Source organism: Colias croceus, chromosome 30, assembly GCF_905220415.1.
Source record: "Colias croceus chromosome 30, ilColCroc2.1".
Taxonomy (NCBI): Eukaryota; Metazoa; Arthropoda; class Insecta; order Lepidoptera; family Pieridae; genus Colias; species Colias croceus.
The window spans coordinates 3265766-3289689 of NC_059566.1; the positions used below are offsets into that span (position 1 = coordinate 3265766).

Sequence of the window (23924 nt, forward strand, 5' to 3'; positions counted from 1 at the left end):
TTCATAAGTTTTCCCTTCTTTCGAAGCAAAGACAGACCTTCTTGAAAAGTCCGGTTCATTTATCTCCTGCACTCACCTAAAATGATTGGGATGTAATCGCTCCCTTTTGAGGACTCTCCATACCGACATTTTTGGTAAACCTAGTCGAGTTGCTATTCGCCTGACACTCAGCCTAGGATCTTCTGTTATTAATTGCAATATCTCTTCTTCATCTTACAGTGTAGGCTGTGTATCTACGTTTCATCCATATAAGTGATCGATTTTTTGTCGGCGCCCAGTTCTTCAAATTCAAATTCAAATATTTTTATTCATGAATATGGCTGAATATGGGTACAATTCAGATCTTAGACAAACATAAGTCCCGCCATATCCTGCCTGTTAGGCATATGAAATTACAAATACATATTAATTACTAAGCTAAACAAATAATAATTTTATCCTGAAGGTCCAAAATTATTTTAAATTTAAGTCAAATACATTTATAAAATAAGTATACATTAATAAGTCAATAGTTATTTAACAATTATTATAAGTCAATCGTTATTACACATCTGAAGATTAAAATATGTCGAGTGATTTATCATTAATATAGTCTCTAACACAATAATAACATTTTTGTATTAAAAGGTATTTTAATTTACATTTGAATTTAATTATACTTCCTATTTCTGTCATTGCCTTAGGTAATCTATTATACAGTATTGGACCATATATTCATTTTCTTTTAATTGCCCTAAGTAACGAGCTCCCCATGCAGCAATCTCTTTTTCTATTAAGATATCTCTTTTTTTAAAGCATTTTTTGATAGTATACCTAATTTTTCATTTAAAATTTTCCTTAGTCTCTTTTTGTCCGGGAAGCTAGGTTCTTCAGTAGAATCTCGGCTTCTCCCAACAAGCAACCCTTCAAATAATGTAATTTCTGAATGGCAGTCAAGTTGGGGTTGTTGTGAATAAGTGACACAAACATGTCACTGGTCGTAGCTCCCAAAAAATTTCGGCAGGTTTATCTGCGGCAGTTTCACATCTTTTTTTTTTACGTTGGGAAATGCATTTACACATCCCCCTCTGCAGTTTTTCTGCGTGAGGGGGTATGTGGGACTCGCGAGAAGCCATACCCACTAAAACCCAACGGTGGCCACTATTCACCTTCGGCGGCAGGGGTTAACAGCCAGGCCTTATACCCACCCCCACCGCGTACGTGGTCAGTGCCGCGACTTGGCGGCTCGCCCAAGCCTCATCATAGTTCATTTACTCATCATAGTGACTGTACTCGTACTCGTGCTCGCCGAATCTGGTGTGATTGCTTGCAGATCGTTTTGTAAAATCAACTTATAATCGGTGTATGCATTGTCGCATTCTGAATATAGGTTGTTTTCAAAATACGATAATGCAATTTTTGTTGTCCTATCGACCATGACAACAATTTCATTGTGACCTTCCACATATGAATCCACAACCTCTCTATCGCTTTGAGCCGCGTATTTATATAATTTACTGTAATTCGTTATTTAGGAGATTTTTTATAGTTCATCTCGGCCCTTTTTTATTCGGTCGAAAATGTCCTCTTGTTTACGAAGAAGTCCCTCAACACTTCTTGCCATAGAATATGTTACCGTCCTTAACTCTTAATTATAAGATTTTTTTTATGTTGGTATTAAGTTAATAAATATTATCTTTACAAATCTGTCGTTTTCTTCATTAACATAACACGTTTTATTTTATTTTTGTTTGTGGTTATTATACTACAAAACAAAGTATGCTTGTATTCTACATTGTTTTCTTATTCTAAATAAATCATTACATGTTACAATTGATATCCACAAAAAAAATCTGAGCTTTCAAAGTGGTAAATCTGTGTAGGTAAATATTATGAAAAGTGACAATTTATCAATTAATAAAAAAAAAACTAAAGTTCATTCTAAATCTAGCTTTTTTTTTTAAAAAGTTCTTTATTTATATGCTACATGACAGAAATAATACATCAGGGGTCGACCTAAGAGATACTTTGTTGCTAGGGTCAAGATAATGAAAATACGTTTTTTTATATTAAGTTGTTTTTATTAAATTAAAATTAGGTTTAGAGACATTTATTTCAAAAGAATTTTACAATTCACTTATTCTAATTCAATAGTGTTAACTTGTACACCTTGACAAAAATGTTAAAAACTTGCGGGTGAGCGGAGAACTACTCTGTACAATAATATCGTCTTATGACGGTATGGCTGTGTTCGTAAGGAATGCTAACGCGGATATAAATCAACTAAATGTGACATCGAGTGCATGAACTAAAATAAATATTAATTGTAAATTTATTTAAACATTTAGTGTAAATGACTTAACTATTTAAAGTAATTTTACAATCTTGAATATATACACTCTTGTTTGTTTTTTTTTTTGTTTTTTACTTTATATAATAATTCATAATATTATGTTATAATGGTTTTTACCCTTTTGATTATTTTTGTATATATACTTTTTATGTTATAATTAACACTTTATACTATAATATATATTTTTTTTATTTTTTTTTTAACTAGTGACTGTGATAAGAGTACTTTGTGATCGTTGTTATTTTTCTTTATATTGCTGATTTTATTTCAGTTATTTACATTTTTAAGTTTTATACACGATAGTTATTACAGGAAATATTTTCATTTTGTAGTATATGAAGTTTTAATTTCTTTTTGAACAATCCTAATGATTTTATTTGTTTTATATCTGTAGGTAGGCTATTGTATATTTTAACTCCGTCATGAAGTAAATTTTTTGAGCCATAGTAGGTACGGGCTGGATGGATATTTAGGTTGTCATAACATACATTTTGTCGTAGATTAGAATTTCGCTTTCTTTTAGTTAAAGTGATATCTGTATGAATTTCCTTATTAAACAATTTTCGTATCAGGATACAAGTATTATAGATGTAAATTTGCGAAATATCCATTATTTTAGTATCTTTATATATTTTTTTTGTTGGAGTGAGATAATTATAGCAAAAAAGGGTTTTTATTAATCTATTTTGGGCTATTTGTACTTTGTTCATGTTAGTTTTAGCGGATGCTCCCCATATAGGTATTAGATAATCTAAGTGGGATTTAATTAAGGAGTTATAAATAGTATATCGAACAGTATTTGGAAGACATTTTGCAAATCCTCTTAATGCACCAGACAATGAAACTATTTTTTTCCTGACTTTCTCAATATGCGGTTTCCAGGTCATATGACTATCCAATACTAGACCCAGATATTTTTCTTCATTAATCTGTTTAATTTGTTGATTATTTATAAAAAGAGGGGCGTGTGTTGGAACTTTTTTAGATTTAGGTGAGAATATAATGTAATTCGTTTTTTCAACGTTAATTGTCAGTAGGTTATTTTGTAACCAAGTGTTAAGGAGGGTCATGTCATGTTGAGCTTCCGATATCAAAGAGTGTATTGACTGTCCATAATAGAATAGGCTGGTGTCATCAGCATATAGACTTAAGTCACCTTTGAAGGGAAGCTCATATACGTTGTTTATGTATACTAGGAACAATAGTGGGCCCAAAATAGAGCCTTGTGGTACTCCATAACATATCGGCATAGGATCACTTTGACATGATCCAATTTTGACAATTTGACAACGGTTTGCGAGGTAGGATTTAATTAATTCATGAGCTGTTCCCCTGATACCAATGCAATGAAGTTTTGTTAGTAACAAGTCGTGGCTCACGGTATCAAACGCTTTTTTTAGGTCCACAAAAATGCCAACCGCAATATTTCTATTGTCTAAGTTACTAATAAGTTTTGTTATAAGATCTGACGTGGCTGAGAGAGTATTGGATTTGGGACGGAAGCCGTATTGTTTCTGATAAAGAAAGTTGATTGAGTCAAGGAATTTTTTTAATTGAGTGTGCAAGACCCTTTCAAAAATTTTTGATATAACAGGTAGGACAGAGATTGGTCGGTAATTGTTAGGGTCTGTTTTGCTACCAGCTTTAAATATAGGTACGACTTTGGCAATTTTTAGAGAGTTTGGAAATGTTCCTTCTGATAGACATTTATTTATACAACACGCTAGATCATGGCTTATCAAGTCTTTGATACATTTTAAGGCTTTAACGCTAATGCCATCTAACCCTGAGCTGGTATTTGAGTTTAGCGAGTTAATAATGTTTTTTACTTCTTCAGCGTTAGTGGGATTAAACTGGGTGAATGAATTATTGTAATCTAATGTCACATTAAGTTGATAATTCTGGGTTTTAGGAATTTTATTTGCTAAATTCGAGCCAACCGAAGCAAAGAAGATATTAAAACACTTACAAATTTCCTTTTCATCACTTATTAAGCCAGTAGGGGTTATGATCTGTGGAATGACAGTATCCTTTGTGCTATTCCTAGATAACGAGTTTATAAGGCTCCACATCTTCTTTGGTTGTTTGAGAACTTTATGAAATTCTCTTGTATAATATTCGTTTTTTGTTTTCTGTATTTTAGCAGTTACTTGATTTCTCTTTTTTTTAAACTTCTGTTCAATGCATTTGTTATCTTTGTTCAATTTGTGCTCGTAATAAATTTGATTTCTGTCGTTGATTTCTTTAATTATATCTCTGTGTATCCAGTCTTGTCTTGGTTTGTTGAGTATTTTTGATTTAATGACTTTATTTTTGTTTATTGCTTCTTTTAATCTTAGTTCCACTTGTGAATATTCCAAATTGTTATTGTAAATATGGTTATTTTTTATGTATAAGTATAATTCATTGTAATTTAGTGCTTCATATTCTATTCTTTTAAATAAATCAGGTTTATATTTCTTCATATCTAAGAATATCTGTTTGTGATCTGACATTGCTGATTCTACAATGGCAAGGTGGAAATCGTTTTGTTTCACATTTGTAGCAACATGATCTAGAATTGATTTTGTCGTATTGGTTTCTCGTGTACAGTATGTTTCATCAATCTTGTTTAGTAGTTGGAAGCCATTTATCTCAACCAAGTCCTTGTAGGTATTATTAGTTCGATCCAAATTTAATAAATTTATATTGAAATCACCAAATATGACGGCTCTGCTACTTTTTTGAAGTTGTATTTCAAAGGTTTCGAAAAAATTTTGAAGTGTAACTGGATCTGGTTTACGATATATAGCACCTATGTCCAATGAATAGTTATAGAGGTGGACCCAGAGATAATGGTTATCAAGTAATACTAGATCGTGACTTTGATTGTGTTGGAGATTGTTGTGGACAAATATTGAGACCCCACCTCCTCTACTATTTGACCTGTAATTATAATAGTGCCTATATCGTGGAAGTTGGAGTCGTTCACCTTCGTCCTTTGTTTTGATCCAAGTTTCAGTCAATATGATTACGTGTATTGTGTATTTAAATGACTCTATCACACATCTAAGTTCATCTAATTTACCTGGTCTTACAATACTACGTACATTTGCATACATAAATTTCAGGGATTTATTTGAGAATTTAATTTCACCATAGTTATTGGTTAGTTGGTATGTCAGGTTATCGATAGCCGGGTTGGTTAAATCTTCTGTTCTTTTAGCTTGATCTAGTTTTTTGAATCCGTTTCAACGATTTTAGGGATGCCTTTAATATATTTTATACTTAAGTTTTTTATACCCTCGTCCGTTTTTTGTTTGAGTTCATCTTTTAGAAGTTTTAGGTATGCTCGTTGCTGTGGAGTTTGATCGGAATAAATCCCAATATCTTTTCTACAATTTTTGTGCTTATTTCTTAAAATTATTTTAACTGGTTCTTCTGTTGAAAAACATACTTTTAGTGGTCGACATTTGTTTGGTATTAATTTACCTAGTCTTATTGTTGCTACTGGATCTGGGCTACACGGTATTATGTTTTTTAGAAATTGTATTACATTTTTAGCGTCAGAAGCTTTTCTTGTTGTTGTCTCGACAGCGACACATTCAGGTAAGTTGGTAATTATTAAATTTTTGCTGCGTTTTTGACGCTCATGTATTTCATATATAATCTCTTCCTGGTTTGAAGGTTGCTTGAAGTTATTAATGTCGAGCGGTAGGTCTTTTAATTTAGCTTCAACACCATTAAGCCGTATTTCGGTATCGGAGTTCTTATTTAGAAGCAAATTAACATTAGTTTTAAGCGAAGTCTGCTCCATTTTCAGTGTTTCTAGTGACAGTTTCGTTTCAGACATCTCCTGTTTAATAGATGAAATGTCGCCTGAGATTTTATTTAAATTCAAAAATTACAAAGTTTGCTCGAATTGGCCGCCTCCACACCTTATGCATGCACGACACCTTTTTCTTATTTCCGAGGTTAAAAGTTAAAAGCCGCATTTCCTCTTGCATTTTTACGAATGCTGTGATTATTCGTTCCACTAAAATTTCTTTTCTGCACCTCTGTTGCATACACTAACTGTTTTGCACGTCCCCTTACGTAGAAATCCAGGGGTGTCAAATCTGGGGACCGTGCTGGCCATGGAATGGGGCCAGCTCTACCAATCCACGAGTTTGGAAATGTATTATCTAAATGCTCTCGTACCGTTCGTTGGTAATGTGCCGGACAGCCATCATTTTGAAAAACAATTGGTACATCTTCTAAAACTGGTAGTACCAGTTCAGGTAAATCATTTTAAAGAAATTCTAAATAATTGTATCCATTGAGACGTTCTGGCAAAAAATATACGCCGACAAGATTTCGCCCAGCCCAAACATTTACGCTGAATTTTCGCTGAAAGGAAGTCTGCCTTTTTTTGTGCGGATTTTGGCCTCTTTTCTCCCTGTGATGCAAATTGTGCAGATTTACTAAGCTTTCATGGCTAAAATTTGACTCGTCAGTCTATAAATTTTTTTTCAAAAAGTCTTCAACATCTGTGTGCAATAAAAATCGGCAGAACTCTAACCGTCTTGCATTGTCACCCTCTTCGAGACCTGGAACAATGAATGAAATCCTTGAGTTTGTGGTAATAACTTCATAAACGCGATATTTCTTTCTTTTAATTGAGCTCACGCAAAGAACTTCTTCAGTTGTCCGAGAAACATAGCAAGAAAGGAATTCAACGAAACAATAACAAAAATAATAAGAGAGTAAAAGTCAACACATTGGATTTGACCCCTGGCAGTTTTTTCAAAAATTGACAGACTCGATTCCGAGCCAGATCAGGTATATCTTGATCAGGTTTTCTGTGGTTTTCCTGTTCACTGTACTCTGAAGCGGGGCACAGGCGAATGCCGGTACCGGGATAATATGAATGGTCACAGTCTCCATTCATTTGTCTAGATTAGTTCGTAGATTTATAATTAATGTGAAGATAACGTATACGTATAATATAATGTTAATGTTATGGAATAAAGAAATATTTTGAGGTAAAATAATGTGTAAAAAAAGTGTTTAATTTTTTCATTTTTTCAAAATATCTCCGAATTGGCTGAACCGATCGAATTCAAAAACTAATCATCTCTTTAGTTTGAATACCCGAATCGATCGCCACCAAATTCGTCAAAATCGGTTGATGCGTTCGTGAGATATCGTTGTCGAAAAAAGTGTTTTTTTTTTTTTTTTTTTGTAATAACTCCGAAATGTTTTATCAGATCAATTTTTTCGTTCCGAACGTTTTTATACAGCTCAAAAAACTACATCGATCGCTGCCAACCACTTGAAAATCCGTTGATTCATTCAAAAGTTACAGCAGTTTAAAAATTAAAAAACTCGTGTTTCATCGAACTTTGATAAGATTTCTGAGCTCGGAGAGCTCAAAATGACACATAAATTATAGGTGCTTAGGATAAGCGGGAAGTTGCAAGGATGGCCTTAAAGGTCAACCGTTTTCCTATTTTTTTTAATAGTATCCTTATTTATTAGTCGTCAAGAGGGGAATATTATATTAATAATATTATAATATTGAACATGTTTTTTGGGGAAAACCGATCAGCAAATAATCGCCCACAAGTCCGAGTCAAATGATAAGCTATCAATTGTCGTTTTATTTGAATACAAAATGAATAGTTGTTTAGACTTCATATGAACTTTGCGTGGAGATGATAATAAATCGTATAAAAACCGACCCATTGTAGCGTAAAGCGCATTCCAGTTTCAGGAGCCCCACGAAGATGTTCGGGAAAAAAGTGGTTATTGCTGTGCTCGTTACGCTCGAGAAAAACGCATGTATGTACTAATTGTCTTTAAAAAAAATTTCGACACTTTCATTTTATTTATTTTTTCTTTTACTGCATTTGCTAACGGAAATAAATTCTTCTTCCTTAATTTTTTCTTTAAAAGTCAATATTGTAACTCATTATGAAATTATATATTCATTTTTCAATATTATTTTGAATAATATAGGATGAGTTTGCACGGCAACATGAAGCCGTGCAAAATCCTTTTTTTTCTCTTGCATTAGTAATCGAAATTATATTCTTCTTTCTTTATTGTTTCTCTGAAAGTCAGCATTATAGCTTATTTTAATAGCATGTTATTTTTTTCAGCTCTTCGAACGGTAGAGGATGAACCGAGGCCGATGAGTGAAGGTAAATTATTGTTTTTTTTTTTCATTAGTGATCAAAAAAAGTTTAGAACATCCAAAAGTGCACGCCTCATAATCTCATTTTCGATAATAAACTTGATTAACATAAAATACAGATACTATTGAATCTTTTGCACCATTGTCCAACCAGAAAAGATAAGTACTGCGCAATTATTGTAAACGAACCTAATTTACAAAGATATATAGATATATAAGATATATAAATGTCTTTTAAAAATGTCATAAGTGTTGAAACTAGTGTTTTTCCATGATATTTAAGGTGCAATATTCTTCTTTCTTAATTTTTTCTTCAAAAGTCAGAAATATAACTTATTTTGTGATTATATATTTATTTTTCAATATTTAGAATAATATAGAATAAGTTTGCACGGCAAAATAAATGCCGTAAAAATTGTTTTTTTTTTCTTGCATTAGTAGTCGAAAATATATTCATCTTTCTTTATTGTTTCTCTGAAATTCAATATGTTTCATTTTAATATCATGCTATTTGTTTTAGCGCTTCAAGCTGTAAAGGATGCATCGACACCGCTGAGTGAACGTTACCAGATTTCTACAAGATGTGAAGTTAGGATCAAAAATTAATCGTCCTGCAAATGATATCATTTAAAAATTCGAAGGATTAATTGATGATCGTTTTTCGCTGTTCGATGTACAAAAATTTGATATAGTATATAGTTAGTTGTAAAAAGTGCAAGTAGGTTAACGTATTCTTATAGTAACAATACCTTTTGGCTCCTGTAACTCTACTTCGTTGAGCTCTGAGACGTTATTTACCCCTCACAACTCTACAGGATCGTTCCGAGACTATAACAAATTTTAGGCAGTCTGCCTAATAATTTTTTTTACGGTGTAGCATTGATAATTTAATTAATAAATGCGGCCGAACGAATTTATATTGCCAATAATAATTGTATATGACAAATGAGAATTGTATTATAATAGAAATAAAATAATAATAGAACTTTGATTACATATTAAAATTTTTTGTAAAATTAAAATATGTTCCTCACAAAATTATCTTATTTCCTTAATTATATCAATAAATATTGGACATAAAATCACTACCCTATATGCACAAGAAAAGAAAATAAACGAAAACAAATTTTATTTTGTGTTAAATGGGGTCTTTTTAATGTATTCCGATAACTTATTACTAGGGCCAAGAAGTTGGCGTTTTTTCTTTATTCAAATTTGAGGTTAAACATATGAATGCTCATTTAAACAACTGCGAAATTCCTGGCCCTACTTATTACGTATCACAATTTATTAAACTAATAAATTAAATTAATAGTCACTGCAAATTAACCTTGTAAAACCATAAATACAAAACTGTTCTGACGAAATTCAATTTGACAAAAAAAATCCTATTTCCTTAAATAAATAAACTGGAGACTTAATTGTCCTGATACATTTTTAATAATATGGATCAGTAACGAAATAATTATATGTGTCATTTTAGAAGGTTTGTCAAATATGTCAGCGCACTCCACTACTGCGCAACGAAGCTCTCCCAACTACACCGTTTGGCTCTGAGAACAATCCCGTTGAGCTCTGTGTGGCTAGTGTGAGTTTTCATCGAGTACGAAACGTTACCATCGCGTCTACGTCACAGCGAAATTTGTATGGGGAATCAAAGCTTCCCCATACGTCCGCTAGGGGCGCTATTCGATTTCCCATACTAAATCGGCTGTGACGCAGACGCGATAGTAACGTTTCGTACTCGATCAAACTCACACTAGGGGTACTGATAGCTAAACAACATTGAATTATCAGAACTAAATAACATTTTGTTACTGTAACTCTACAACAAACAGTAAACTGTGTATAACCAACAAATAGTAACTTGAACAATTTTTGGACCATGGTGTGGTAAGAGAACACCCGCGTGATGCTCACTAGCGCCGAAGAAGAGTTACGAACAAGCAAGATACGGTATTTTCCTTACAATCAAGATGACACAATCGTAAACGACTTTATAATGAAGGAGGACAAGATCGTGTCGGAAAGCAACTACACCGAAACAGTGCTTCATATCATTAACAAAAAGACTGGAGAGTTAAGGATATATAGTACATCACTTCAAATTCCTGGACTGGCCGGAAGGCCAAATTACTGCAGTAGACAAGTTACTTGACTTTTGCTGGCTGTGAATGAAGAAGATAATGAATTTTTTGTGGTACCAGCGTATCATAACCGACAGTTACCAGGACCTATTGTTGTTCATGGAAGCAAAGGCATCGGAAGGACTTCTATATTTTGAGCAATAGATACTCGTCTATATCAACTAGTAGCTAGTAGCTACGACGACCATATCAGTACGATCAGTAGTGCTGAGAATTAGACACCAGAGGTGTTCTAGCCATGCAAATCTCAACCAGTACACTTTTATATACACGGTCTTGCACTACTTTCTGAATGCCATTCGATCAAACTATGCATTATTTGTGAAATTTCGTTCTCATTTTACAACCAAAGATATGCTTTTGTTAAATCATCCAACGGTAATTAATCTATTTAAGCAAATTTAGTCAATAAAAAAAAATTCTAGTCATTACCAATATGTTGTTTATTTTTAACCTACCTCCCATAAATTAGGTATGTTTTTATCATGTGATGAACTCTGAACCTCTGATATTGGAAAGCAAAGGTCTTCGATAACACCGTTTACGTGTCAGTACTTGCGTACATACTATTGATCACGTAATCTAAACAACTTTATTAATAACAATTATCTGGGGGCACGGTAGTGCCGTTCGTTACTACAAGAACTATTGTATAACACAAAGTAATGAACAGTAAATTAATTTTTCACCTTACGCCGATGTGAATGTAGCGAAATGGCCAAGGCACATATTTTGACTAAGGTGTAGAGTTTGTGAAGTTAGGCCTTGTAGAGTTAGGGCGTGTAGTGTTAGAAGCTTGGCTCTACATGAGATCTGATAACTTTTTGACAGTGCTTGTCATATGGGCTCGTCTTGGCAACATTTTACATGAAAATGTTTTTGGTGGGATTATAATAATCATGAATGACCACAAAACTAATATGCGCTGGACCGCTAAAGTTGCTGCAATTGAGTTAATGACGCAAAATAATCCTGTTATATCCTGAATAATAAGTAAGTAATAGTTCTTTTGAAAATTATTAAAAAAAAAGTTAAACATTGAATAGATCGCTTTATTAAACATAAGATATCGTGCGTGGTTTTGACAAAATTTTGACATATTCCGTGAATGTAACTAATTGTTCTGAGATCGAGTATAAACCTACAGTAAAAACTTCTACGCGAAGCTGTCAACAACTTAGGTGCTCTAAAGTGACCTTAAACAAATGATTTAGAAAAGAAAAAAATGTATGCTTACAAATAAAATGAAACATAGATGTTCAAAGCTAAGTAACAATAACAATAGTAATTTACGTTTTTTAGACAATAATACCTATCTCTCCTAAGTTTTAAAACATTAGAATACAAATCAACTTTGTCTGTTTTTTCAAGTTGTGAGATTGATATATCAATGGCGCAAAATACCATTGATAGCGGTATAATTATATAATCCGAATGAAGTCAGCTTTCAGCGGTAAGCTATTCGCCATAGGTCTTCTTGCCAGTTATTGTATGAAAAGTGGTTTACATACAACGAACCTCCATCGTTATGGGTGACGATTAGCTTCGTAAGTTCAAAATTTGGATGATCCAGATGGATTATCGACGTCGTAATCTTCAATTTTCCGCATTGAATCGGCGATCCTTCTTCTGGGTGCCAGTAAGGAAACGTATAAGTCTTCTCGTTAGTCTTCGGCAAATCGAGCATAACGATGATTTCGGATTGATGCTCCCATACCATCCTCCAGAAGTTAGAAATTGCCTTCCATGAGAAAGGTGTCTTCGTGGTGATATATGCATCTTAACAATCGAAACCATCTATGTAACTTGCGTTGATGTACGTTTGTGAGCCTTCTTCTTTTTGGAGAATGACGCGACTGTGGTCGTAAAACAATCCTTCATTTTCATATTGACAGGCACCAAAGTATCCAGCAGCTGTTGAAGCGCCAAACGTTCCTTCTTCTTTCTCTTTCATCAAGTTTTCGTGTTCTTGGATAATTTATCTAGACGCATTTCTATTTTCAATGAACTTAATTAACCCCTTACCAGTTAAGGCTTTTGATTTGCCACTACCCATTTTGATATAAAACCAACTGTAGAGCTATGAACGGTTTGGATAGATTTGGGGACGTTTTTTTTTCTATTTTTATTTTTATTTTTACATACATAGATTCCTAACAGCTTGTTCCTTACAGTTTTGCAGTTGACTAAAGGATCGCTTTACAGGATTCGGTACTTATAGGATAGATCTTTTTCCTGTTATTAAACATCGCTGACCGCAATTTACGTTAGTTGGATATTTGTTCCAATTCTAAATATATTTTTGATAATTTACCCGTAGATAGTTCCCATGTGATTATTTCAGCATAACTTCACTGGAAAACTACATGTTGTTAAGATTCAACTAAATTACTTACCGTCATATACTTTATCGAAAAGAATTTGATAAACAACTTCGTTCCCACCTTACAAGCAGATATATGCTTTTTTTTTAAAGTTCTTTACTTATTACCCTTAACGATATTATGCTACATGACAGAAATAATACACCAGGGGTCGACCTAAGAGATACTTTGTTGCTAGGGTCAAGATAATGAAAATACGTTTTTTTATATTAACTTGTTTTTATTAATTTAAAATTACAAAGTTTGCTCGAATTTGCCGCCTCCACACCTAATGCATGCACGACACCTTTTTCTTATTTCCGAGGTTAAAAGTTAAAAGCCGAATGCCGTGTTTATTCGTTCCACTAAAATTTCTTTTCTGCACCTCTGTTGCATACACTAACTGTTAGCACGTCCCCTTACGTAGAAATCCAGGGGTGTCAAATCTGGGGACCGTGCTGGCCATGGAATGGGGCCAGCTCTACCAATCCACGAGTTTGGAAATGCATTATCTTAATGCTCTCGTACCGTTCGTTGGTAATGTGCCGGACAGCCATCATTTTGAAAAACAATTGGCACATCTTCTAAAACTGGTAGTACCAGTTCAGGTAAATCATTTTAAAGAAATTCTAAATAATTGTATCCATTGAGACGATCTGGCAAAAAAGATACGCCGACAAGATTTCGCCCAATAACACCAGCCCAAACATTTATGCTGAATTTTCGCTGAAAGGAAGTCTGCCTTTTTTTGTGCGGATTTTGGCCCCTTTTCTCCCAGTGATGCAAATTGTGCAGATTTGCTAAGCCTTCATGGCTAAAATTTTACTCGTCAGTCCACAAAATTCTTTTCAAAAAATCGCCATCTTCAACATTTGTGTGCAATAAAATTCGGCAGAACTCTAACCGTCTTGCATTGTCACCCTCTTCGAGACCTGGAACAATGAATGAAATCCTTGAGTTTGTGGTAATAACTTCATAAACGCGATATTTCTTTCTTTTAATTGAGCTCACGCAAAGAACTTCTTCAGTTGTCCGAGAAACATAGCAAGAAAGGAATTCAACGAAACAATAACAACAATAAAAAATAATAAGAGAGTAAAAGTCAACACATTAGGATTTTAAATCAAGTAAAATTTTTTAATGTCACATTTTAAATAAATAAAAACTCAGTCAGAAGTGGACCTGTGTAAGGATAAACTTTCAAATGTAAAAACACTAGGTATCACATATAATACACAGTTAGATACATTTAATATCACTAGTCCCCAATATGAACTGTTCAACTCCTACACAAAGCGACAGGTTTTGAGCTTCATAAGTCAGTCAGTTCATTGTATGATCCATTAGGGCTTGTAGTGCCTGTAGTTGTTCTTGCAATCATTCTCATCCTTTGGCATGTTGTGTGGGCCAGAATCTATATTATAATACTGTCTCTTATATTCAACAATTGTTTTTCTTGTTCTTGGTTTCTCATTTGATACACTACGAACATATATTGGAATGTGGTTCATTACACCAGTTATTATATCATTTAAGTCAAGTCTTGGATTGTTTGTGTTAAATTTAACAACTTTTCTCATTTCTTTGTACGTTATCTGACTCTCCCATAGTGTTGAATATGCATGATAAACTTTAGCAGTCTCTTAAATTTGGCTCTACTTCCCAACGATACCACACACATGATACTCCACATGTACACAAACCATTACAAGATACAGTAGACATCTTACAACCATAACCATGTGGCAATGTACTATTCTTAGCTAGTTTGTCCAACTTATAACCTGCTCCACACTCTTCTCCATACCAGCATGATCCAGCCCCATAGCAATTCCAAGTCATTGAATTTCGTCATGGTAGGACCGCTGTTGGGTGTAGTATCCGTGCTCCATGTTAACACCCATTTTCCACAATTGAGTCACAGACTTTCTTAACTAGAGCACCTATGCGCACGTTGAGCACGCCCAAGATTACGTCAACCACGCTAATGATGATGACAGCCACCAGCAAAAATACGATTAGAAAATGACGAGTGTTACTACAATTTTCACAGCCCTGAAGGGGCCTCCAAAGAGGAGTTGTTCATGGGTAAGTTAAACTCAAGTGTTGTAAGTCAAAATTGGTAAGATCGAAATAAAACAAATAAAATGTGTCTATAATAACGCGCCAAAGAAAGGGTATGAGTCCGTACACATGTGAAATTAGTAATGTTGTACGTTGAGGTATCATATAAATGTGAATATCGCTCATCATGGTGTATCCTATCTACTTTTATAGTTAGCTTGTTATTTTCATGATCATGGAAACATGCACTTTGCCCATCAGATAATAGAAGAGAGTAAGTTGATAAATCATAACATCTATTGTTATAACAAACTCTACCATTGCTTTTAAGGTATAGCATCTGCTCACATGCATATGTAGGGTTAGGTGACATTGCTGCTAAAATAGCTGTGCCAACCACAATATTCTTTGCTGGACTGTATTTTTATTTATGTTCCCTCATTTCATAAGTTTGTTGTGTACTCTTTTTTGACACTTCAAGAAGCCTATCTATTTCTCTTGCTTCAGTTGAATATACAATCTCTGAGTAAATAGCTTCTTCTTGTTCAGAATGTCCTGTTAATAACAATCTTCTATGCATTACCTCAGTCATTATAACCTTGTTTTTAACTTCAATCATGTTACCAGTTATTTTATCGTATCTCTTAATTTCCATTTCTCTCTTTCTTTCGGACCACATTATAAACCACATAAGTATTTCCATAAACATCTTCCTCAAATATTAACGAAATACTGTCAGGGCTAATATTGAAAACACCATCATCAGAATTATAGCAATTATAACCCCAATAACTATTGGAACTGTATTATTTTTACATTTTGTTATTACTGATTGTACACACAGAATGTGCTACATTGTCTACCAATCCACATCGCCATTGTATCAATCCAAAGTATGGTGTAATTGTTGAAATGCTGGTACTAGGGTTGCCAACTTTTATTAGAAGAAATAGAGTATATCTGATTTCAAAGGAGGTAAATAAAGAGTACGGACTTACAAAAAAGAGTATCATTTATTTAATATTTTTAAAAATGTATTTTTTTGTACTTTTTGCAGTACCTAACAATTTTTTATTATTTTTAAATGAATTATATGAATCCAAACATTCCAAATCTAAATTTATATATATCAAGAGCTCATTTTGAATTAATTTTAATGAAGCTCGGTTTCTCTCTTCCTCCCACTTCACATTCATGACCGAAAAGACTCTTTCAGTAAATGCTGAAGTGGCGGGAACAGAGAGTATATAGCTAATCATTTTTTTTAAACAAACGTCGTCGTTTCGTCAGGACATTTTTTTTTAATAAATTGCCATTTACCAGCCTGGTACTGTCGCTTATTGTTGGACTTTCAGTGTTATTCCCATCAACGTTAAAAGTGCAATTATTATCCCCAACAACCTAAACAATCCCGTTGTTAACTGAAACTGATAATCTTTCAGCACTAACCAAGACCGCCATCACGGCAGTAACTAGGTAGAAAAGCATTTTGACTGTCACTTGTGTGTTATGTCCCTGCTTGCTGCTTCAATTAAAAATAGAGTTTAAAAGGTTTTCTGAAAATTTAATAAAAATGAGCAATATACAGGTGAATAGAAATACTTTAATTATATTCTGGATTTTTTTAGATCATTACTAGTCTTATATGCTACTAGCTTTCCACCCGCGGCATCGCCCGCGCATTCAAAGAAAAACCCGCATAGTTCCCGTTCCCGTGGGATTTCCGGGATAAATCCTATCCTATGTCCTTTCTCGGGTATCAAAATATCTCTATACCAGATTTCATGCAAATTGGTTCAGTAGTTAAGGCGTGATTGAGTACCAGACAGACAGACAGACAGAGTTACTTTCGCATTTATAATATTAGTATGGATACCTAACCTAGCTAATTTGATTAATGCAACACTTGCAACTGAACACAGTGCCATTTTATTAAGGGATCCTATAAACGTTCCCCAGAATGCTTTATCTGATAGTGTCGATTCAAGAGCTTCCATATAGTCCGAGATCCGTATATACATCGACCTTCATCTATCGGGCAACCACATGAGTATATTTTTTCATCAATGATTATTTGTATTAAAAGGTATTGCAAGTGGGTTGCCTAAAGAAATTCGGTCAAGGATATTTTTAATTAAAAATTTAATAATTAACTATTTTTTATAATTTACATTTACTTGTTAACTCATAAAATATGATGCCAATGGAAAGTACGTAGATTGAGGAACATGTAAACGTGAGGTTGCTTATCATTATAATATGGTCATAAGGGTTAGGTTGCCAGGTATGAACAGGTAACTCAACTTAGTAATTTACAACTATCTGGCAACCAATAAAAAATCTATATAATAATAAAGTTAATTTTATTGCGAACACAATGGTATAAGGTTGCCTACAAAAAACCAGTCATGAAACACGGTTGCCGGGCTTTAAAGTTGCGTAAAATCGTATCTACCGAGGCGTGTGACAAAGACGTTCAGTGTGTACTGTTCTGTGTGGTAGAGTGAAACAGAACTAAAAACGAAATAGAAACGAAAAAAATAGATAGTTAAAAGTATATTCATATAAAATATTAATATTCTACATCAGATTCATCTAAAGAAATATTTTCTGATTCTGATAATTCATCGTCATCTTCTACTTCATTTTCTTCTTCATCATTCATTTCTATTATATCTTCTACACTTAATGGTGTTTGATCTCCAATAAATCCAATAGGCTTTAAATTATCTTCGAGAATCCAACCACAATTTTTAGGATTAAGTTTTATGCAATCAGATTCTGTTGCATTGAGCCACATTGAATTTATATAAATTGTTCGTAATATCTGTTGCTTTAATGAGATCCAGCAAGGTGGAATTGTGTTTGAATCAAACGATTTAATTATTTTCAAAAAATTTTCACTATCTTCTTTTGCTGCATATGTTTTCATAAAAATATGAAACCTGGCTTCATTAACACTAGTGCAGTGCTTGATTCCATACATAGCAGAAGTAAACTCTTGTACTATGTCCATTTTTTCATTTATTAAAATGTCGGCTTCATCTTTTAAGGACATAAAAGTGCTTTGGTAGCTTTCATTTTGCGAAAACAATTTATATGGCTTTACCTTTCCTTTATTATAAAAAGCTGATGTGTAATCACACCCAGTATATGCATGAAAAGCTGGCAGACTTTTGCATAATTTGGGACCCAGCTTCAATGCCAAATCTTTCGTTTTTTTGTTGCTGACTTTTCTAGAAAAATTACTGAATGTGACATTTTGTGTATATTGCCAAGTACAATAATTAAAACGTCTGTATCAGAGGCTTTTATTAAGATTCTGGATCCTGATGCTACTTTGTGGGCGTGAAAAATTATTCGTGTGTCAGCCTCTTCATGTTTACACAGATAATCAATTTCTACCGTTTTAACAATTTTATCCTGGTGTACTTCGTAAGAATAGCATAGATCTTGTACGGTAATGAATATTTTTTTATTCCTGATTATTTCCACTAAGTGATTGTTTTCCCAATAATTTGCCAAAAAATGTACCAAAGCATCCTTAAATCTGTAATTTTTTAGGCTTTGCAAAAAATCATTTGGTCTTTTTTGTTGCGGACCTGAAATATTATAAGGTATGTCGAATTCTTGTCGACCTTTACGTTCAGCATCTTTTATTGATGGTGATAAATAACGATCAAATATGAGATGTATTTCTTTTGCATTCGTTGAGCACAATTTGATTAGAATAGATTCGGCAATTTTTGCAAAAGTCTGTGGAATGGATGATCCTATTTGGTGTAAAAAATAAAAACCATCTATTATCTCTACGTCGATGTTAGTTGGCTCTACCATTTAAGTTTGCGATTGCGATAATAGTGTTCTTAGAATAATAAGTTTTCAATAATGATAATGATCCCGTGAAAAATATGTAGTTAAAATCTACTATTATTGTATGATTTGTAGATTTTATACATATTAGGCACTAGCTGCTCCACGCGGTTTCACCCCCGTGGCCCCACCCCTGTTGGTCGTAGCGTGATGATATATAGCTTATAACTTTCCTCGATAAATGGGCTATCCAACACCGAAAAAAATTTTTCAAATCGGAACAGTAGTTCCCGAGATTAGCGTGTTCAAACAAACAAACTCTTCAGCTTTATAATATTAGTATAGATTTATCAGATTCAGTTTCTAATGTCATAATAAACGGCTCTGGACTGCAACTAAGGAACTGTTTTGTCCAAGAACAGTTGGTTTCAAACTCCAGAAGTCCTTCAGCTTTGATATCATAAGCTAATATAGCCTGTGGTTTGTCATCACAACTAGTACATGCTATAGCTACAAGGAAAGTTTGCAATAACGTGGTGGTACTTGCAATGAATCAATCTCTACAGAACCAATAACAAGATTTGCTGATGCTGATATAGGTATATCCTCTTAATGATATAATTTCCATTTTTATAGACTTGTCCATTAGGGATCTGGTTATATACGTTTGTTGTTAATCTATCTGTATCAATTTACTGTATGTTGGTCCAGTAGCGAGGACTAATCTTTTAGCCAAATCCCCTCTTTTTTGTGCATTCCGTACAGTTAATGAAGTACACAATAAAATAGATGTGTTCTCTTGTACTTTGAGTGATTTTTCGAAGGTGCTCTTATATATTTTATGTTATCGGGAATGTTAATTGTATTAAGATTATAATTGTTAAGTAGTACTTATTTTTAATTTTAATGATGTTGATGTTTGATAGATGAGATTTGTTTTTGTTAATTTATAAAAAAACACTGTCGAATTAGGTTAGAATCGTAATGATAGTAAGTTCTATGTGATGTAAATAAATAAATAAAATCTGTAGCAGGTTCATCATAAGAACAGTTCCCTTTGCAAGAAATTATATCACACTGGAGTATGCTTGTGTAGGCTGTGAATGTTTTCTTGTCTAGTGACATTTGGTATTCTTCTATTGTATTTTTGATAGGAAAATTAGTCATACTAGAATAAACTTCATATGCTTTACCTTCAGCTATAAAAATAGAATTTCTCAAATGCATGGTTTCCATTATAAATGACTAGATTTCCGCCCGTGGCTTCGCCCGCGTTTGCAAAGGAAAACCCGCATAGTTCCCGTTCCCGTGGGATTTCCGGGATAAAAACTATCCTATGTGTTAATCCAAGTTACCCTCAATATGTGTGCTAAATTTCATTGTAATCGGTTCAGTAGTTTTTACGTGAAAGAGTAACAAACATCCATACATCCATACAAAATTTCGCCTTTATAATATATATAAATGATGTAAGCACTATTGGCATATCTTTCAGACCTTCAATGTCATAGCCATTTAAGTTATAACTTGGATTGTTTATATTTAATAAATATACTAGTTTGCCATATTTCACTTGTCTTGTGATATAATTTGTAGCATTTATTGTATATTGGTTCCATAACCCATTTATACCATGTACATGACGTTTGATGCCAGCAGAATGAATCACACCCAACTGTGTCAGATTTACATCCATATCCATGTGGTAATATTTATTATATTAATTACTAGCTTTCCACCCACGGCTTCGCCCGCGCAGTCAAAGAAAAACCCGCATAGTTCCCGTTCCCGTGGGATTTCCGGGATAAAACTTATCGTATGTCCTTTCTCGGGTATCAAAATATCTCTATACCAAATTTCATGCAAATTGGTTCAGTAAGGCGTGATTGAGTAACAGACAGACAGACAGAGTTACTTTCGCATTTATAATATTAGTATGGATTATATTCTCATGTGTAAAAGATGTATATTTATATCCACCAACCTTCTTGCACTCCCATGCTGTCTCAGTATTTACTTTAAAGCTACTAGTTCAGGATACATCGCCCATTTTTGCAAGTGACTACTATCAAGCTAATTTTCCGTTTGTAGCTTTATTTTGATGAGACGCCCAATAATTTCGTGTACGAAAGTCTCGATTGTGGTAGCTAATAGAGATAACAAGGATAAAAAATTTTGATTTTATGGTTCTCAAATATTTATTACTAACTGAATGAATTTTTTTTTGTTCAATCTCAAGATAATTACCTAAATTATTCGAAAAAATATTTGTCCTACAAAATCTATGGTTTGTTCAAAGAGTCCCCCTTTCCAAAGTGTATCGATAACGAGGTCATCATAAATGATTACTAACAAGCTGATTTTTTTGTTTTCACTTAGTTAATGTTTATATAATTCAACAGACATATTGTCCTACAAATTGCGTAATAAATATTTGAGAACCATCAAATCAAAAATTTTTATTCTTGTTATCTCTGTTAGCTACCACAATCGAGAGTTTCGTACACGAAATTATTCGGTGTCTCATCAAAATAAAACTACAAACGGAAAATCAGCTTGATAGTAGTCACTTGCAAAAATGGGCGATGTATCCTGAACTATACAGGCATAATATGCTGACTGATACCTGCTGACAGCTTTAGAATTAAAAAAAAAAGCCTTTTATTTCTTGCAAAAAGTTACATACAGAAATTTTAAATGTTAACCTTATTTTAACAAAATATATAAAAAAACTTTAAATCTATTACAATTTTACATTGTTAAGTCTAAGTACTAAGTCTTGCAAGAACCCCTCGTTTGTGAGGGTGAAGGCCTCCTTTAGAATTACTGATCCTTAATTCAATCTTATTACCTTCAACTGTATTAAACTCAGCCCCCGGAATCACAGACACAATAGAAAATCTATTGTGTCGTGGACCGATCGGGCCGCTCGGGGCTCAATGGGTAAAAGCAGATTACAGATCCAGTAGTTATTGGTATTGAATACATGTTGACATGTGTAGTGTGTACAATGTACATTGAGTATTGTCGCATATCTTTCCATTAGAAGATAAGAATAATGTCTTATCACAGCCATAAGTTGGGGCTGATGCCTGCAATGCTAACCCAATAACCATGGCTTTTGTGGCCTTCTCACCAAGCTTGAAGTGAGGGTAAGTACCTTCATTTCCATGTCTCTACTAAATTTGCTTGCTTCATAACCTTTGTGACATATTTCTTCATATATTGGGTCATCTCCTGTTTTCTCCTTTCTAAGTTTTAAAATTTTAAAATTTGAAGTCCTTTTTTAGATGGCACAGGTCTTCTGCGTGTAGGCGGAAGGTTGCAAAATGCAAACATACCATATCGGCAAAGGCATCCCATTATATTGCCAAAAAGGTCATCAATCACACAATTGATTATATTCATCATTTAATGCATGCCAGTCAAAAGTTAATGCTTGCTAGTTTGAATCAAAGATACTACATTGTCAATGCTATTAGAGAGATCAAACGTGTGATTTACAAATGTATAACATGTTTTAAGCTTAAGGCAAAGGCTTCAAGGTGATGGGCTCGCTACCAGCTGATAGGTTTTAGACCTTTTGAAAAGTTAAATATAACAAATACAGTTCATTAAAAGTTTTTGTGTGGGCTTTTATTTCACCAAAACCAGCGCCTGCTAACAATAACTTAACACAATTTATTATTAAGTGTATAGTGTGTGTAAATTGTGTGTATATGTGTAAAGTGTGTAATAATAAATGAAATTTTTATCAATTTATGTTTGTTTTAATCTAATATTCTAATATATATTATAAAGGCGAAAGTTTGTATGGATGTTTGTTACTCTTTCACGTAAAAACTACTGAACCGATTACAATGAAATTTAGCACACATATAGAGGGTAACTTGGATTAACACATAGGATAGTTTTTATCCCGGAAATCCCACGGGAACGGGAACTATGCGGGTTTTCCTATGCAAACGCGGGCGAAGCCGCGGGCGGAAATCTAGTAAATAATAAATATATAAAATAAAAAGCCTTTTATTTCCTTAATAAAATATGTTTTACATTTCAAGTGTTGTAAAATATTCTAAGTAAAACAGCTAATAATAATTGTTTTATTAAATATCAGAACAGTAAAGAAATAATTTAAGTTGGGTTGTTGAGTCAACGGGAGAAATAATTTCGATTCTGATAGCGCAATTTAAATATTTATAATTTTTTTGGAAAAAAAAAACTTTGGTTTTTAATATCACAAGTGTTTATTATGATAAAATTAGACAAAGTTGCTTAATATTAACCTACTAAAATAATTATTAATTAAATCTTGTCGCACCTGAATGTCATTTATAGGATGAGAGTAAGGGATGTTTTGCACCTCAAATGATATATTTTGGTTAGGTATATCTACCTCAGGCTCAACATCCTGTAAATTTCTTTATCTGCAGATGTTATGCAGTACAGCGGTGGCAATTTTAACTGATTGGGTAGTTTCTAGGGAAAGTCGTATTTTCAAAGAGAGGACAGGTTTCTTTTCCATACCCCAAAACACCTTTCTATAGTATTCCTAGATCTAATATGAGCAGAATTGTACCGTTCCTCACTTTCTGTTTGTGGGTTCTGTAAGGCTGTTAGGAGATATGTCTTACAAGGATATGCTGAGTTCCCAATCAGCCACCGATTTCCATAAGTGCCATTTTCACATTAGGCTCGTAGCTCAGAATTGTTAAAAATTGTGGCATCATGTGCAGATCCTGGCCAACGGGCCACAACATTCATAAGCCTCAATTGTGAATCACACACCCTGAACATTGAGTGAAAACACTGACTTCTTGTTCCTGAATTCTTCACCTATATTTGAATTAGGTGATTGGATCAAGATATGTCCATCTATCCTACCATCAATAGCACCCAATATACGTGGAAATCCTGCAATGTTATAGAAATCTTGTTGAGTGTTATCGTGAATGAACATATAGTTCTCCTTCCTTTTTCTATTATGTTTTCACATCTTTAGTTGGTTGCCTGGAAGAAATCACTTATAAGTGATAAGGCCGCCATCT

General features: G+C 33.5%; 1 long non-coding RNA gene and 1 pseudogene across 3 annotated transcripts; one reads left to right on the forward strand and one right to left on the reverse strand.

The window, feature by feature from the left end:
* The first annotated feature begins 7141 nt into the window (after positions 1 to 7141).
* On the forward strand, positions 7142 to 11071 carry LOC123704612. Of its 3 annotated transcripts, none has more exons than XR_006753149.1 (4): positions 7142 to 8134; positions 8455 to 8496; positions 9010 to 10092; positions 10287 to 11071. It is a non-coding gene; the product is annotated as an uncharacterized LOC123704612 (long non-coding RNA). The 3 variants fall into 3 exon arrangements; XR_006753148.1 differs by having other exon boundaries at positions 9010 to 10077; XR_006753150.1 differs by having other exon boundaries at positions 9010 to 10077; positions 10328 to 11071.
* A 12037-nt stretch (positions 11072 to 23108) lies between these two features.
* LOC123704608 lies at positions 23109 to 23924 on the reverse strand (annotated as a pseudogene).